The 18,758-nt window shown below is 39.8% G+C and overlaps 1 protein-coding gene across 4 annotated transcripts in view; it reads right to left on the bottom strand.

Moving 5' to 3' along the window:
• The window catches only part of AAMDC (adipogenesis associated Mth938 domain containing), a 34,565-nt gene that overhangs the window by 5,934 nt on the left and 9,873 nt on the right, over positions 1 to 18,758 (bottom strand). The window lies entirely within an intron of this gene.

Here is an 18,758-nt window from a genome sequence, read left to right as displayed (position 1 = left end):
GAACCCGTGCCCTCGGCAATTGGAAGGTGGATTCTTAGCCAGTGGACCAGGAAAGTCCCCTTATTATCTCCTGGACCTGTCCATTCCTCTCCATCTCTACTGCCACTACCCTGGTCTAAGCTGCCATTACTTCTTATTTAGCCTATTGCAGTAACTTTCTAACTGGTGTCCATAAAACCACTTTGGCCCTTTCCAATTATCCATTCTTCAAATTTCCCTTAGAGGAATTGTAGGGCAAACTGTAGCTAGAGGAATCTTTGCAAAATACAAAACCGTTCAAATGTCTCCTCTGCTCAATAGCATTCAGTGTCTTCTCCTTGCTCTTAGAATTGCCAAACTCCTTAACATGGTCCATCTGTAAGTTCTCAGCTCTCTCACCAGTCTGACTGCATCTGACTTTCTTCATGTTCTAGCAGGAAAACAGTCTGGCATCTTCTTAAATATGTGCTTACATGATTCAGCAATCATATACCTGGGTATTTATCCTAGAGAAATGACAGCTAACATTTACACAAAAACTTGTACATGAACTTTCACAGCAGCTTTTTATGGGTGGGGGGCATTGTTAACTCCTAATTAGAAGCAAGATATCCTACTCTAGATTTTTTCTAGTTTTATTGAGATATAGCTGATAAATATTACTGTATAAGTCAAGGTGTACAGCATATGATTTGACTTACATAACGACATAATTACCACAATAAGTTTAGTTAACATCCATCATCTCATATAGAGACAAAAAAAGAAAATATAATTTTTTCTTCTGTGATGAGAATTCTTAGAATTTAGTCTTAACTTTCACATATATGGTACTGTTAACTACAGTCATCTATAGAAGCTTTATTCGTAGTAGTCCCAAACTGGAAACAACCCAAATGTTCATGAACAGACTGTGTTATAATCCAAGAATGGAATACTACTGAATGATAGAAAAGGAACAAAGGATCCAGACCTATAGGCGTCCCTGGTGGCTCAGCTGGTAAAGAATCTGCCTGCAATGCAGGAGACCTGGGTTCGATCCCTGGGTTGGGAAGATCCCCTGGAGGGCATGGCAACCCACTCCAGTATTCTTGTCTGGAGAATCCCCATAGACAGAGGAGCCTGTTGGGCTATAGTCCATGGAGCCGCAAAGAGTCAGACATGACTGAGCGACACAGCACCCAAAATATACTATGCTGAGTGAGAAATGCAAGTCCCGAAAGACTATATACTGTATGATTCTATTAGTATGACAAATGTAACACGTGTATTAGGTAAACTGGCAAAATATTAATAAGGCCTATATATTATAGTACTGTATCAATGTTAATTTCCTGATTTTCATCACTGTGTTGTGAGAAAGTCCTTGTTTTTCTTAGATGTCCTTTACCTAAGGACAGTTCCCTTCTAATTTAGTTAAATACCTGTGTGTATTTACTCCTAAACAGAATATCTACAACAGTTCAGAAAAAAGTGTCTACTGGAGAAGAATGATAAAATATGATAAACTCTTGGAGAAGGAAATGGCAACCCACTCCAGTATTCTTGCCTGAGAAATCCTATGGACAGAGGAGCCTGGCCGGCTACAGTCCATGGGGTTCCAAGAGCTGGACACACTTAGCGATTCAACCACCACCATCATCTGATTCCATAACTGGATATCAGATTAAAAATAAAGGTTTATATCTATAAAAAATACGATAAACCTTTAACATTTGGATCTGGGTAAAATGATAATTTTTTTTTTTTTTTTCTGTCCGTACCATGTGGAACTTCCCTGACTGGGGGACCTGGGATTGAACTTGTTCCCCCTGGAGTGGAAGCATGGAATCTTAAGCATTGGACCACTGGAAGAGTCCAAGAATTCTTTCTAATATTCCTGTAACTTTCTGTAAGTCAGAAATTATTTCCAAATAGGTTTTGTTGTTGTTTTTCAATATAGGTAGGTTATAGATGAGCAGGAAAAGAACATATATAGGCACACAGACGTTCTCACTGCTTCCCGATTTATTTAGCCAAGGAAACTACGTTTAGCAGAAGCCGGGTGGCTACACAAAGCAGGAGCAGATGCAGCACATCTTTGCCGGCACTCTCTGTGTCTCTTGAGTCCCTGTGGGGTGAGCAACTACTGCTGACATGCTTCACTCAGCCAGTGCGTGTTCCAGAGCAGATAACATAGCCAGGCTCTCACACTAATACCTTTTTATATTTTGACTGACTTCATCAACATCTTCCTAAGGAATTAACATTAAGACCTAAGGCAGTATCAGTGTTGTAAATTAGAACAGCTGCATGTCAAAGAGTGATCCAAACTGATGAGCAGCAAGGCTACTTCCTCACAGCGGGCGAAGATGCAGAGCTAGTGCCCAGGGGACTCTGAGCAGTGTCTCTGCCTCCAGCTTTCCCTGTTCTCCACAAAGATCAGAATAGACCAGGGATTAGAGTCTTTATTTCTGAAGTAATTTAGGTTTATATATTTTTAAAAGGCAAAACAAAAATGGGGATTTTTTTCACTTGATTACAATAAAAGTGAAAGTTAGCCGCACAGTTGTGTCCGACTCTTTGCAATCCCATGGACAGTAGCCTGCCAGGCTTCTCTGTCCATGGAATTTTCCAGGCAAGAGTACTGGAGCAGGTTGCCATTTCCTTCAGGGGATCTTCCCGACCCAGGGATCGAACCTGGTCTGCATTGCAGGCAGATTCTTTACCAACTGAGCTACTGAGCAAGCCCGTGATACTTGTAAAATAATTGTAAAACAATTGGATTAGATGCTCTTTCTAGTTCCACAGCTCTGTGATCAATCCTAGAACCACCCCAAGCTGAACAGTTACAATACAAAGAACTTAAAATGTTTGTTCTGGGACAATGACCAAGGTAAATATTTAACAATTATAATTCAGAGTTGGAGAGCTTCACTTGCAAGTAGATGAATTTCTCTGAAATACTGAATGATTCCTTCATTTAACAAAGAACAGCCTCTACTCTGAGGAGCACCGTGATTCCTAGGCTGTCAGAGCTGACCGTGCTAGTATAATGAAACAAGCCCACTGCTCAGTGAAGTGAAAGGTCATAAAAGAGTGCAAAACCGAATCTGAATCATCCTCTGGAGATTCAGAGACTAGGGACAGCAGGAGCCCATCAGGGTTGCAGGATCAGTGGAACCCAATTTGGCTGCTGTGTGCTTTACTGCAGGCTCAGGGTGAAACGTACAGGGTGACGTGAAAGATAACTGCAGCAACCTGTGGCTCCAGGCCTTGGCGTGTGATTACTCACAGCCTTGTGCAGAGGCCTGTGAGGGCAGCGTCAGCCTGTCACTGAGCCATCCTCTCTCTGCCACCGGCTCCCCCTCTGCTTCTTCCAGTCTCCTTGGGCAAACCACTAAGGCTCTCCTCCTTCAGTGAGTGTCTGACTTTGTTCCTCTTCTTTAGGAGGCTTTCCATAACATGATGTTATGGAAATTTTAATTGTTTTCTCTTGGAGGAAAGCTATTAGTATCTTTTCATGTGTCTGTTGGGCTCTCTGTGGCTCAGCTGGTAAAGAATTCACCTGCGATGTGGGAGACCTGGATTCAATGCCCCTCCCTGCCCCACCACCCCGGTTTTATTCCTGGGTCGGGAAGATCTGCTGGAGAAGGGATAGGCTACCCATTCAGGTATGCTTGGGCTTTCCTTGTGGCTCAGCTGGTAAAGAATCCACTTGCAATGTGGGAGACCTGGGTTCAATCTCTGGGTTGGGGAGATCCCTGTAGAAGGGAAAGGCTACCCACTCCAGTATTCTGGCCTAGAGAATTCCAAGTGCAATTATCATTTCAGATCTGTCAGAATGGCTCTTATCAAAAAGACAACAAATAACAAGTGTTGGCAAGGATGTGGAGAAAAGAGAACCCTGTACACTGCTGGGAATGTAAATTGGTACAGTCACTATGGAAAACAATATGGAGGTTCCTCAGAATATTAAAAATAGAAGTACTATACGATCCAGCAGTTCCACTTCTGTGTATTTTTGCAAAGAAAATGAAAACACTAGAAGAATGAAATCTTAACCATTTGTGACAACATGGATGTACCTAGAGGGTATTAAGCTAAGTGACATAAGTCAGAGAAAAACAAAGACTAAATGATTTCATTTATATGTGCAATCTAAAAAAACAAATGAGCAAGCAAAAAAACAAAACAGTAATTAGACACAAAATAAACATGTAGTTGCCAGAGGGGAGGTGGTAGGGGAGATGAGTGAAACAGGTGAGTTACAAAATAAATGAATCATGGGGATAAAATGTGCAGCATGGGGAATATAATCAATAATATAAAAACTGTAAGGTGACAGTAACCAGACTTATTGTGGTGATCATTTTTTAATGTATAGAAATATGAAATCATTATGTTGGGTACTTGGCACTTGCATAGTATTATAGGTCAGTTATACTTCAATCAATAAATCTGTGTACTGATAGACTAAAGAAGAAGTGAAGTCACTCAGTCGTGTCCGACTCTTTGCGACCCCATGGACTGTAGCCTACCAGGCTCCTCTGTCCATGGGATTTTCCAGGCAAGAGTACTGGAGTGGGTTGCCATTTCCTTCTCCAGAGGATCTTCCCAACCCAGGGATCGAACCTGAGTCTCCCGCATTGTAGGCAGACGCTTTACCATCTGAGCCACCAGGGAAGTCAGGGAAGACTAAAGAAAGATGACAACAAAATGCAGTACATGAGCCCTCATTGGATCTTGGGTTTGAAACGAAAGCCAGTTATAAAAGATATTTGATTGGAACAGTTGTTATAGCTTGATTATAGAGTTGATATTATTTTATATTCTATAAATGTTGAGTTTCTTGAGTGTAACATTATGTAAGGCAGAATGCCTTTGTTTTATTAGATATAAGCCAAAGCATTTAGAGTTATGTATCATGATGTCAGTACTTAGTTCCAAATGATTTAGCAAATATAGTTATTCAGAAAGAAAGATACTGAGAGACAAAACAAACAAATGTGCCAGAATATTAAAAACTGGTAAATCTAAGCTGATGGTATACAAGTGTTTATTATTTTCTTCGAATTGTTATATAGGTTCAAAATATTTCAAAATAGAAAAAGGGGAAGGAGACATTCAATATAGACTTTCCATGTCACCCAGGTTTAGAAGGCGAATGGAAGCACAAGCAAAACAAACACAAAAGCAGAACGGGTTAGGGACAGCTCAGCCCAACTGTATTTCCTTAGGTAGCCATGTCCTGAGCATAAGAACCTTTAGTCTGGTCAAATGGACAAGACTTTGAGAATTATGTTACACTTTATACCTATTGCCATATTATATATTAAAAGAAAACCACAAAATCAGCAATGGTTATAACAAGGACATTTTGTGGGAAATAAAAATATACTGTATACTAGTATATCAAGGATATCCTTAGTTGTAAGAATGATATTGTGGCTATACAGGAGAAAGTTTATGTTTTTAGGAAAGAAATGCTAAAATATCTGCCATTTACACTCAAGTGATTGGGGGAAAATGTGTGTGTTTGTGTATCTGATGAGAGAGAAAAAACAAATATGGCAAAGTATTAACAACTTGAGGATTTTGTGAAAGGTATTTATCATAAGTCATACAACTATTCTGTAGGTTTCATATTATTCAAAATTAAAAGGTGCAGTAAAAATCAACTATATTTCAATTTTAAAAAATCAGAAAAATAGCTTAAAGTTTCCACATTTCCGGTGGTTCTCTTCTGGTGCCTGCTAATTGGGTTTGGCTTTACTTATTTATTTTTGGCTGTGCTGGGTCTTTATTGTTGTACTCGTGGCTATCCTGAGGTGACGTGAGCGGGGGCTACTCTCTAGTTGCTGCAGTGCTTGGGCTTCTTGACTGCGGAGGCGTCTCTTGTTGCAGAGCATGGGCTCTCGGGTGCGCTGGCTCAGGAGTAGTGGCAAGGGGCTTAGTTGCCCCGAGGCATGTGGGATCTTCCCAGGCCAGGGATCAAATCTATGTTCCCCGTATAGGCAGGCAAATTCTTAACCATTAGACCACCAGGGAAGTCCTGCTTTTCTTTTAAATTTTTATATCTTCCTCCTTGACCCTTTTCAGCCTAACATAAATGAAAGATATATGTATGTTTCCACATAGAAAACTCTTCTCCAATAAGACAGTTATTGCTTTAGGATAGAAATGAGTGAGGACAGTATGTAATAGGAGAAAAGTATAGGCTTTATAAAGACTCAGGGTTCAAATCTTGGTTCCAAAAATTACTAGTGGTGTGACCCTGGAAGAGCTATATTTGACCAGGCTCTGCATTAAATAACAGCAGTTATTTAATGATTGGTAGAGATTTTGGAGTAGGTAGTAGTAATTATTATTTCAAGGACACTGGTTGAAGACAACAATTTTTTATATATTTCCATTCTGCAATTACTATATAATCTGCTCCTACCCTCTTTAAACTGATGAAAAAAAGGAATCACAACATTAACCTACCTCAGAGGGAATGTCACAAAGTGTAAAAAAGATTTTTAACAACATTTATTATGAAAAATTCAATGCAGCCAGTGTTTACTGAGCCCCTCCTTTGCAGGCGCTGTGCTAAGTGCATAGCTCGTGCCCTTGGGGAGCTCACCACGTAATGAGGCAGACAGGCAAATGCCCACTCAGTACCATACAGTTGAACTGCACTAAGTGCTAAAACAGAGGCACAAAATACACTGAAATACTGAGAATGGGCTAAGCAGCTCATTTTTACAAGGATTAACAGGAAGTGCTTCAGAGAGGAGATAAAACAAAAGCTAGGAATTGAAGGATATATAAGATTTCAACAGGTACAGAGGGGAGTAGTTAATTTCAAGTAGAGGAAATGGTTTTAGGAAAAGTACAGAAATGAAAGATCATGGTAGGTTTGTAAGGGAATGGGTATTGGGTATGGAATAGGTAGGCCTTCACATGTGTTTTATGAAATAGAGGGGATGAAATTGAAAAAAAAAATTGGAACTGTATTATTATTACTTTTTTAATGGCCCTAAACCACATCCTGAGGAGTTTTTACTTAGTTTTGAGGTTTAGGGAAAGCCTTGGAAGTTTTCTAAGCAGAGCAGTGACATGACTAGTTCATGTTTTAGAAATGATAATAGAAGACAAACCTCAAAAACATAGAATAAGAGGCAGGAGAACCAGGTAGGAGATTGATTCCACAGCCCAGGTGAGAGCACTGGGCACTAGGAAGGAACAGATTTGAAAGACTTTGCCAAGGCTGAGTCAACAAATGGACTCCGTTGGATGTGGTGGACGAGAAAGCTGGAGACATAAAAATTGTATGTGATACTTCTCTTCTAGATGACTGTGTAGACAGTAATTCCATTAATGGAATTATGGAAAAACACACAAGAAAGTTCCTAGATTTTTTCGGGGGGAGGGGGGTGCAGTAGGGAAAAGGAAATGAAATCAGCTTTGGATATGTTTGGCTTAAGTTACCTGAGGAACAACTCATATGCAGATGTATAACATGTGACTAAACATTCTGATAGTTTGGATGACCGTTCAGCAAATATTCATTCCTCTTGCCTTCTTATATATCCATATGTGTGTGTATATATATATATATATATATACTTATATATACTTCTATGCTCTACTGACATGGAAATTTATATTGGTGAACCTGAGGCAAGCAAAATCTTGAAATATACTTGCTCAGTGGCAATTATGTTTGTGAGCTTCAGATAGCCCCATGAAGAAAGATCAGGTCCTGGCTATCTCCCTGGTCCAAGGTAGATGGAGCATTCAGCCAACGTGCCAACTGTAGCTTGGGGTAGAGCTGCTCCAGCTTGGTCCATAGGCATGATAATAAATACTTACTATTGTTCATCACTAAGTTCATTAAAAAGAACAGCTGAACAAAGGAATTCCCTGGTGGTCCAAAGGTTAGGATTCTGTGCTTTTGGTGCTGTGGGCCCAGGTTCAATCCTGGTCGGGGACCTAAAATCCTATAAACCGTGTGGTGCAGCCAAAAAAAAAAAAGAAGAGCTCAGCACGACTACCATATATTTAGAGCACAAAAATAACTAGAGATAGTACTTCCATCAGTTCATGGTATAAACAATTTAAGTCGTCCAAAGTAATAAGAAATCCTCTAAACACTCTCAGGCTCTTAATCCCTCAAGGATTCCGTATTAAGCAGCATCTGATGTACAAATCAGAGTGTTTCTGAGACTTTTAGAAGTACTTTGATCATTTCTGTAGTTCTATTGGGAGAAACTAATAGTGTAGAGCACTGTTATGTGCCAAGCACATAATTTTCTGGTAACTAAGGAAGAAAAGAAAATTTTAAAAATTACAAAAAATCAAGTGTCTCCTATGTGACAGGTACTGTGGCAGATGTTTTACAAAGATGAACATATTTAGTATTCAAAGCAACCAAGTGAAATACATTTTTTTCCAGGTCCCATCCTCAAGACATTCTGATTTAGCAGTTGGGAGGAGTGAGGGCGATCAGGACATGCCTTTTAAACAAACCTCTAGATGATTCTGATGTAAGAGATCCATGAATTACACTGAGAAATACTGAGTGGGAGAAAGAATGAATTTGCATGATGGCAACTGGTGTCATTTTTAAAATTTATTCTTCCCAACCCATGTATTACTCTTTCATCAACCCATAACAAATAGACATTATTATTCTCCATTTTGAAATGGTTAAACTGAGACACAGTCAGGCTATATAACTTGGTTAAGATATCTAGCTAAAATGTGACAGTGCCTGGACCTATAAATCTAAATATTGGCTAGAAATCTCTATCTAGAGCCCTAATGTAAGTTCAAACTCAACATATTCCAAAAGAATTACTCCTTTTATCTACCCAGCCTCTGTCTCAAACACAAACATACTTGTTTCTCCTCTTGATATACCCAGTCTCAATAAATGGTACAACCATGTACCCATTTATCCATGCCAGACTTCTCCTTTGCCCGCTAAATCTAATAAACTGTCTTATCCTGCAAATTTCACCTTTTAAAATTTTTATTGAAGTATAGTTGAATTACAGTGTTGTTTTAATTACTGCTGTACAGCAATGTGATTCAGTTATACATATGTATATACATACTTTTTCATATTCTTTTCCATTATGGGTTATCACGGAATACTGAATATAATTCCCTGTTCTATACAGTAGGACCTTGTTATTTATCCATTCTATATATACCAATTTGCATCTGCTAATTCCAAACTCCCAATCTGACTCTCTCACCTTAATAGTTTTCAAATTTGCTGTTTCATATCCACCCACACTACTACTAACTTAACAATAACAGCATCATTTATTGAATGCCTGTACCGTACCTATGGAGAAGGAAGTGGCAACCCACTCCAGTATTCTTGCCTGGAGAATCCCATGGATGGAGGAGCCTGGAGGGCTACAGTCCACAGGGTCGCAAAGAGTTGGACATGACTGAGCGACTTCACTTCACTTTTATACCGTATCTAGCACAGTACATTAATTCTTAGATCAGCTCTATGAAGTAGGTAATATTACTATCTCCATTTTATAGATGAGAACTCCGAGGTGTAATAGCTTTGATTAGATGTCCTTTTGCTCCTATGCAGATGAGTTCTAGTTAACACCTCAGCTTTTCCTCTCACCTTCCCTAGTTCTTCTCTCTTTAACTAGTTCTAGAACACCTCCTCTTATGTATTCAGCTGACAGGTGAAACTTAACAAGATGAAAACTAAACTTAGAGCAAACTTTCCCCATTTTCCTATTATCAACAATGGTACTGTTACAGTTTTATAGTCTTTAACGTTAAAGTTATGATATAAGAATCATGATGGAGTAAAAGAAAGTTAGAATCTGACCTGAATTTACCATTTGATTTCACATTTTTCTAGCTGTGTACCTCTGCGCTTACTAAGCTTCCTTAAATGCAGAATGAGGTTAAAAGTAATATTAACTCATGTAGTCTTATATGGGAAAAATACAGTATATGGTGTTAAATCCATTTTTGAAGGAAAAAAATCTCTCCAATGTGGCACACTTATAAGTTGGTACTCCAATATATCTTAAATGCATAGTCTGGAAAATCGTTGTCAGTCACATGAATTTCCTGCTTCAGTATCTGAAGTGGCTATGCCTTGTCTACTAAATAAATGTAAACTGAGGTCTGCGACACCGTCAACCATACCACTGTCTACTCTTACACCCCTCTAGCTTTACTCTATGAAACAATTCAGTGGAGTCATTTGGTTCACAAGCATCATAGCTTCTTATTCCTCAGCCTTCTCTTATTCTGTCCCTTCTATATCTCAAAGCCTTCCCATTCCTTTTACCAGTCCAGTATATTCCTAAGATCCAGGTAGGTAATAAACAACTAGGTGTCTGGATCAAAACAATGAGTGCCTGAAGTTCAAAACGAAGACACCATAATGAGACCACTAGGAGGGGTGGACTCACAATATAATTGAATTCCATACCTCCCCAGGTACACAACCCACAAAATGGAGAATAAATATGTTACACATCTTTACATACAAAAGTGAGAGTTCTGAGTCCCATGTAGGCCTTCCAGCCCAGGGTTCCAGCACCATGAAGAGGACTTGGTTTTGAAGGCCAACAGGACTTGAACACAAAAGTGCATCAAGACTGAGAGAAATAGAGACTTCACCCTTAAACGGTGTACACAAAATTTCACACATACCTGGACCAAGGGCAAAAGCAGTAATTTGATAGAAGACTGGCCCAGACCTTCCTGCTGGTTTTGGAGGGTCTCTTGGGGAGTGGGGGAAGGGAGGCCCTGGGGACAAAGACCCTGGTGGCAGAAACATCAGGGCACATTCATTTGCATGAGCTCTCCTGGAGGTTGATACCTTCACACATCAAAACCTGGTCCCACAGAACAGCCTGTAGGCTTCAGTGCTAGGATGTCTGAGGTCAAGCAACAGATTGGCTGGGCACACGGCCCCACCTATCAGCAGACAGGCACTGCCTGTAGACTTCCTGAGCCCACAGGACATGCTTCTAGACAAAGCCCTGCACAACAGAGGGTCAAGACCCAGCTCAACTCTCTAGGGGGCAGACACCAAAACAAGAAAACCTACAGTCAGTCCTGCAGCCTGCAAACTGAGTCTGTAAATGCAGCCCGGACACTACCTTGGGACCAGCTGGCCCCTGGCCCTTGAGAATGGAGTGTACTTCTGGGACACACAGGATTTATTCTATACAGGGCCACTTTTTTTTCCAAGGTGGAGAAACATAACTAACCTACCACATACTTAAAAATACAAATAGCAATGTAGAAAAAATGAGGAGACAGAGGAATATGTTTTGGATGAAGGAATAAGATAAAACCCCAGAAGAAGAATTGAGATAAGCAACCTACCTGAGAAAGAGTTCAGAGTAATGATCTTAAAGATGATCAAAGAACTTGGGAGGAGAATGGATGCACAGAGAGAGAAATTAGAAGTTTTTAACAAAGAATTTTAAAATGAAAAATGAAACAGAATTAATAAACAATAACTAAAACAAAAAACACACTAGAAGGAATCAATAATAGACTAAATGAAGCAGATAAATGGATCAGTGAGCTGGAATACAGAGTAGGGGAAATCACCACTGCCAAACAGAAAATAGAAAATGAAAAGAAATTAGGACCGTTTAAAAGACCTCTGAAACAACATCATACCCACTAATATTGGCATTATAAGGGTCCCAGAAAGCAAAGAGAGAAAGAGCCTGAAAAAAAATATGAAGAGATAATAGCTGAAACCTTTCCTAACCTGTGAAAGGAAAGTCACCCAAGTCTAGGAAGCAGAGTCCCATACAGGATTAACCCATGGAGGAACACATTAAGACATATTGTAATCAAACTGACAAAAATTAAAGACAGAATATTAAAAACAAGGGAAGAGCAACAAATAACATACAAGGGGACTCCTATAAAGTTATCGGATTATTTTTCAGCAGAAACTCCATAGGCTAGAAGGGAGTGGCACGATACACTTAAAGTGAGGAAAGAGGAAAAACCTATAACCAAATAATACTCTACCCAACAAAGCTCCTGTTCATATTCAATGTAGAAATCAAAAACCTTACAGATAAGCAAAAGCTAGAAGAATTCAGCACCAACAAATCAGCTCTACAACAAATGCTAAAGGATCTACTCTAGGCAGAAAGAAAAGGCCACAACTAATAACAAGAAAATTATGAAATGGAAAAGCTCATTGGTAAAGGCAAACATACAATAAAGGTAGGAAATAATCCACACACAAAGCTACTAGGGAAGTTAAATGGACAAAAATAGTAAAATTATTTGTATCCACAATTAAGTGGCTAACAGAGACACAAAACAATGAGATGTAAAATGCTGCTACTGCTAAGTCACTTTAGTCATGTCCGACTCCGTGCAACCCCAGAGACGGCAGCCCACCAGGCTCTGCCGTCCCTGGGATTCTCCAGGCGAGAACACTGGAGTGGGTTGCCATTTCCTTCTCCAATGCATGAAAGTGAAAAGTGAAAGTGAAGTCGCTCAGTCGTGTCCGACTCCTACCAGGCTCCTCCGTCCATGGGATTTTCCAGGCAAGAGTACTTGAGTGGGGTGCCATTGCCTTCTCCGAGGTGTAAAATATATAATATCAAAAAAGTAATTTTTGGCAGTCCAGTGGTTAAGACTGCACTTCCACTGCTGGCAGCATGAGTTTAATCCTTGGTTGGGGAACTAAGGTCCTGCATGTGGTGTGACATGGCCAAAAAAAGAAAAAACCAAAAAGTAATTGTGAGGGGAGGGGAGTACAAATGCAGGTTATCTAAAATGAATTTGAAATTAAGAGGTCAGCAATTTAAAACAAGCATAGATAAATAGATAGGTAGATAGATATGGGCTTCCCAAGTGGCGCTAGTGGTAAAGAACCCGCCTGCCAGTGCAGGAGACATAAGAGATATGGGTTCAATCCTTGCATTGGGAAGATCCCCTGGAGAAGGGTGTGGCAACCCACTTCAGTATTCTTGCCTGGAGAATCCCATGGACAGAGGAACCTCTTGGGCTACAGTTCATAGGGTCGCTAACAGTCAGACATGACTGAAGTGACTTAGCAGTCACTTCATATCAGTCAGTTCAGTTCAGTCGCTCAGTCGTGTCCGACTCTTTGTGACCCCATGAATTGCAGCACGCCAGGCCTCCGTGTCCATCACCAGCTCCTGGAGTTCACCCAAACCCACGTCCATCGAGTCGGTGATACCATCCAGCCATCTCATCCTCTGTTGTCCCCTTCTCCTCCTGCCCCCAATCCCTCCCAGCATCAGAGTCTTTTCCAGTGAGTCAACTCTGTGAGGTCACTCAATCCAGTGAGGTGGCCAAAGTACTGGAGTTTCAGCTTCAGCATCATTCCCTCCAAAGAAATCCCAGGGCTGATCTCCTTCAGAATGGACTGGATGGATCTCCTTGCAGTCCAAGGGACTCTCAAGAGTCTTCTCCAACACCACAGTTCGAAAGCATCAATTCTACGGGGCTCAGCTTTCTTCACACTCCAACTTTCACATCCATACATGACCACAGGAAAAACCAGTGGTCTGGTTTGACTAGACGGACCTTTGTTGGCAAAGTAATGTCTCTGCTTTTGAATATGCTATCTAGGTTGGTCATAACTTTCCTTCCAAGGAGTAAGCGCCTTTTAATTTCATGGCTGCAGTCACCATCTGCAGTGATTTTGGAGCCCAGAAAAATAAAGACTGACAGTGTTTCCCCATCTATTTGCCATGAAGTGATGGGACAAGATGCCATGATCTTAGTTTCCTGAATGTTGAGTTTTAAGCCAACTTTTTCACTCTCCTCTTTCACTTTCATCAAGAGGCTTTTTAGTTCCTCTTCACTTTCTACCATAAGGGTGGTGTCATCTGCATATCTGAGGTTATTGATATTTCTCCCGGCAATCCTGATTCCAGCTTGTGCTTCTTCCAGCCCAGCGTTTCTCATGATGTACTCTGCATAGAAGTTAAATAAGCAGGGTGACAATACACAGCTTTGACGTACTCCTTTTCCTATTTGTAACCAATCTGTTGTTCCATGTCCAGTTCTAACTGTTGCTTCCTGACCTGCATATCGGTTTCTCAAGAGGCAGGTCAGGTGGTCTGGTATTCCCACCTCTTTCAGAACTTTACACAATTTATTGTGATCCACACAGTCAAAGGCTTTGGCATAGTCAATAAAGCAGAAATAGATGTTTTTCTGGAACTCTCTTGCTTTTTCCATGATCCAGCAGATGTTGGCAATTTGATCTCTGGTTCCTCTGCCTTTTCTAAAACCAGCTTGAACATCTGGAAGTTCACAGTTCACGTATTGCTGAAGCCTGGTTTGGAGAATTTTGAGCCTTACTTTACTAGCGTGTGCGATGAGTGCAATTGTGCAGTAGTTTGAGCATTCTTTGGCATTACCTTTCTTTGGGATTGGAATGAAAACTGACCTTTTCCAGTCCTCTGGCCACTGCTGAGTTTTCCAAATTTGCTGGCATATTGAGTGCAGCACTTTCACAGCATCATCTTTCAGGATTTGGAATAGCTCAACTGGAATTCCATCACCTCCACTAGCTTTGTTCGTAGTGATGCTTTCTAAGGCCCACTTGACTTCACATTCCAGGATGTCTGGCTCTAGGTGAGTGATCACACCATCGTGATTATCTGGGTCGTTAAGATCTTTTTTGTACAGTTCTTCTGTGTATTCTTGCCACCTGTTCTTAATATCTTCTGCCTCTGTTAGGTCCATACCATTTCTGTCCTTTATCGAGCCCATCTTTGCATGAAATGTTCCCTTGGCATCTCTAATTTTCTTGAAGAGATCTCTAGTCTTTCCCATTCTGTTGTCTTCCTCTATTTCTCTGCATTGATCGCTGAGGAAGGCTTTCTTATCTCTCCTTGCTATTCTTTGGAACTCTGCATTCAGATGCTTATATCTTTCCTTTTCTCCTTTGCTTTTCGCTTCTCTTCTTTTCACAGCTATTTGTAAAGCCTCCTCACACAGCCATTTTGTTTTTTTGAGTTTCTTTTCCATGGGGATGGTCTTGATCCCTGTCTTCTGTACAATGTCACGAACCTCTGCCCATAGTTCATCAGGCACTCTATCTATCAGATCTAGTCCCTTAAATCTATTTCTCACTTCCACTGTATAATCATAAGGGATTTGACTTAGGTCATACCTGAATGGTCTAGTATGTATATAAATATATAAAAGCCTCACAGTAAACAAAAATCTCTGATATACACACAAAAAAGAAAGGAATCCAAACATAACACTAAAGACAGTCATCAAATCACAAGAGAAAAGAGCAAAAGAAGAAAGGGGAAAAAAGACCTCACAAACAAATCCAAAACAATTAACAAAATGGTATTAGGAACATACATCAATAATGACCGTAAATGTAAATGAACTACATGCTCCAATCAAAAGACATAGACTGGCTGAATAAATACAAGTAAATAAAATAAATACAATACAATAAATAAAAATAAGACCCATATATATGCTGCCTACAAGAGACTCATTTCAGATCTAGAGACACCTACAGATTGAAAATGAGGGAATGATAAAAGGTATTCCATACAAATGGAAATAAAAAGAAAGCCAGAGAAGCAATACTTATATCAGATAAAGTAGACTTTAAAACCTGCTGGAATTTCCCTGGTGCTCTAGTGGTTAAGACTCTGAGTTTCCACTAAGGGGGCAGAGATTTGATCTCTGATTGGGGAACACAAATCCTGCATGCCACGTGGTGCAGCCAAAAAATAATAAAAATTATAAAAGTAAATAAATACTGTTAGAAAGACATAATCAAAGGGTCAATTCAAGAAAAAGAAACAACAAATTTAAAAACATAGGTATTACTCAAAATAGGAACACCTCAATATATAAGGTAAATGTTAACAGACATAAAAGGAGAAATTAACAGTAACAGAATAATGGGGTCTTTAACACATCCCACTATCCCATTATCACTTCTGTGATCACCTTGAAAACCAACAACCTGGAATCACAGTGAAAACCATCAGCTTTGCAATCACCCAAGATAGAATAATGGATTAAAGCTCCTTCAAATGCCCATCCCCAGAGAACTGTCATTATTTAACCTGTGTGGTGGTTCCATGGAAGACCTCACTCATAGACTTTATTTGATCTAAGTTGGAGCTCACCAGTGCAAACCATCTTTTCTCCTGGAGAAGGCTGTCAAAAACAGTCAGAGACAATTGTTTAACAGTGCAGCTGCCTGAGGTAGTAGACAACATGGCAAGTGAGAGGTTCTGAAAAACTAACATAAAAAGAATAAAAAATGAGATGTTTATAGGAGGCTTTGAAAAGCTCAGATATGAACCTTGGTATTGAAAAGGCCATACACATGTCCAGGGTTGTACATATGCCCAGAAATCACCTGAGAAGGCCGTAAGGTCACAATTCTAGGTAACTTTGAGAGTCTTCATAAGCAAGGATCAAGCAGAGTTTTAAAGTGTCTGGCTAAATGTTGACTGCATACCCCAAATTTCATACAGAGTCCCTTAAACCAAAGTAAAACACTTACTGGTTTCAAGCATATAAGGAAACTTCTGTCATTGTACCAGGAAACCATATCTAAAGAATTAAAGGATAGTGTAAGAATGTATCTAACTGGAGAAAAACAATAAAGAGATAGAAATTATTTTTTAAAGGAAATTCTGGAGCTGAAAAGTACAATATTGAAATGAAAATTACACTAAAGGGGTATAACTGTAGGCAAGAATCAGCAAAACTGAAAGATACGTAAATTGAGATGATCCAATCTGCAAAAAGGGACAGAAAAATGAATGAAAATAATGAAGAGAGCCTCAGAAACCTGTAGGACACCAAAAACCTCTACCAAAAACACACAAAAAGCCCCCACAACATACCCCCAACAGTTTTCACAGAGGATGAGAGATAGAAGGGGCAGAAGGAATATTTGAAGAAGTAACTGGTGAAAATTTCCCAAATTTAATGATGAACAACAATCTACACATTTATGAAGTTCCATACATTCCAAGCAAAATAAACTCAAAGAGATCCGCATGTACTGATAGATGTATCATAGTCAAGCTGTCAAAAGCTAAAGAGAATTTTGAAAGCAACAAGAGAGAAGTGACTTGTTGAGTCCAAGGAAACCTTAATAACATTTAATTTCTCATTAGTAACCAGTAACATCAAAAAAAGTGGAATGATGTTTTCAAAGTATTGCAAGAAAAACACTTTCAACCACAAATTGTATATCCAGCAAAACCATCCTTCAAAATCGAAGGATCAACTTCCATCATTAGAGCACGAGGAGCTCCACTACCCACACTTAAAATTATTAAAACAAACAAACCAAAAAACATAACCTAAAAAGAATTTGTTTTAACCCCAATCATTCAAACACTATGGAAAGGGGCTTCCCTGGTGGTCTGGTGGCTAAGACTTTGCCCCAATGCAGGAAGCCCTGGGTTCAATACCTGTTCAGGGAACTAGATCCCACATGCTGCAACTAATAGTTCCTACAACCAAGATCCTGCACAGCCAAATAAATATATAAATATTTTTTTAAAAAAGACTTTGGGAAGGCCCAAAGAGTAAAGAGCAAATTAAGAAATAAGTATTTAAGAAAAAAATAGAAATATTTGGTAGGAAAGGTGAGAATCTGATACTTTAAGAAAGACTGCTACCTGCCTCCCTCCTCCTAGTCCATTGAGGTGGAAACTCACTTCAGTCTGCTGCAGCCAAGGGCTATTCCTTGTCTCTGCTACCAGCTATAAGACCTTCTTCCTGGAAGAATCAGGATATCAGTGCTTATGATACTGCCTGCAACTATCTATTGCTTAAGCCAAGTCCCATGTGAGTGTGGAGGGTGAGTTGAGGGTTCCCTTCTTTTAACCAACCTCCACTCACAGAATGGAGACTCTATTTTGAGCATGGTACACTGAGAATACTGGAGGAAGTATAATGGAAATGCAACTTCAAATCACAATGAGATAACATTTCACATTAACTAGGATGATACAATCGGAGAAGGCAATGGCACCCCACTCCAGTACTCTTGCCTGGAAAATCCCATGGATGGAGGAGCCTGGTAGGCTGCAGTCCATGGGGTCGCTGAAAGTCGGACACAACTGAGCAATTTCACTTTCACTTTTCACTTTCATGCATTGGAGAAGGAAATGGCAACCCACTCCAATGTTCTTGCCTGGAGTATCCCAGGGACGGCAGAGCCTGGTGGGCTGCCGTCTGTGGGGTCGCACAGAGTCAGACACGACTGAAGCAACTTAGCAGCAGGATGATATAATAAAAGCAAAGCCAAGCAAATAAGAGTAAGTGTTGGTGAGGAGGGACTTAGAAAAATTGAAACCATCATAAATTCCTAACATCTATAGTGTAAAATGGTACAGTTAATTTGGAAAGCAGTCTGGCAGTTCCTCAAAAGGTGAATCACAGAGTTACCATATGACCTAGAATTTCCAGTCCTAGGTTGTACTTAAGAGAATTGAATGAATTTGTTTATTTGAAATGTCTAGAATAGGCACATCTATAGAAACAGAAAGTAATAGTTGTCAGGAGCTGGAGAGAGGGAAGAAAGAATGACTGCTAATGGTTATGAGCTTTCCTTTGGGATGATAAATATGTCCTAGAATTAGTAATGGTAGTTACGGTGCAAGGTTATGACAAAAAGTCAATTGTATTTCATATTTTAAAAGTTTAATGGTGAGTTTAGTGGTATGTGTATTATATCGAGAGAGAAAGAAAGAGGGAGAGAATGAAAGAAATAGTTACTTTTCACTTGG

The sequence above is a fragment of the Bos indicus x Bos taurus genome, chromosome 29, assembly GCF_003369695.1.
Source record: "Bos indicus x Bos taurus breed Angus x Brahman F1 hybrid chromosome 29, Bos_hybrid_MaternalHap_v2.0, whole genome shotgun sequence".
NCBI lineage: Eukaryota > Metazoa > Chordata > Mammalia > Artiodactyla > Bovidae > Bos > Bos indicus x Bos taurus.
Note: the sequence above shows the minus strand (reverse complement) of the source record. Positions and strands in the feature narration are given on the sequence as shown.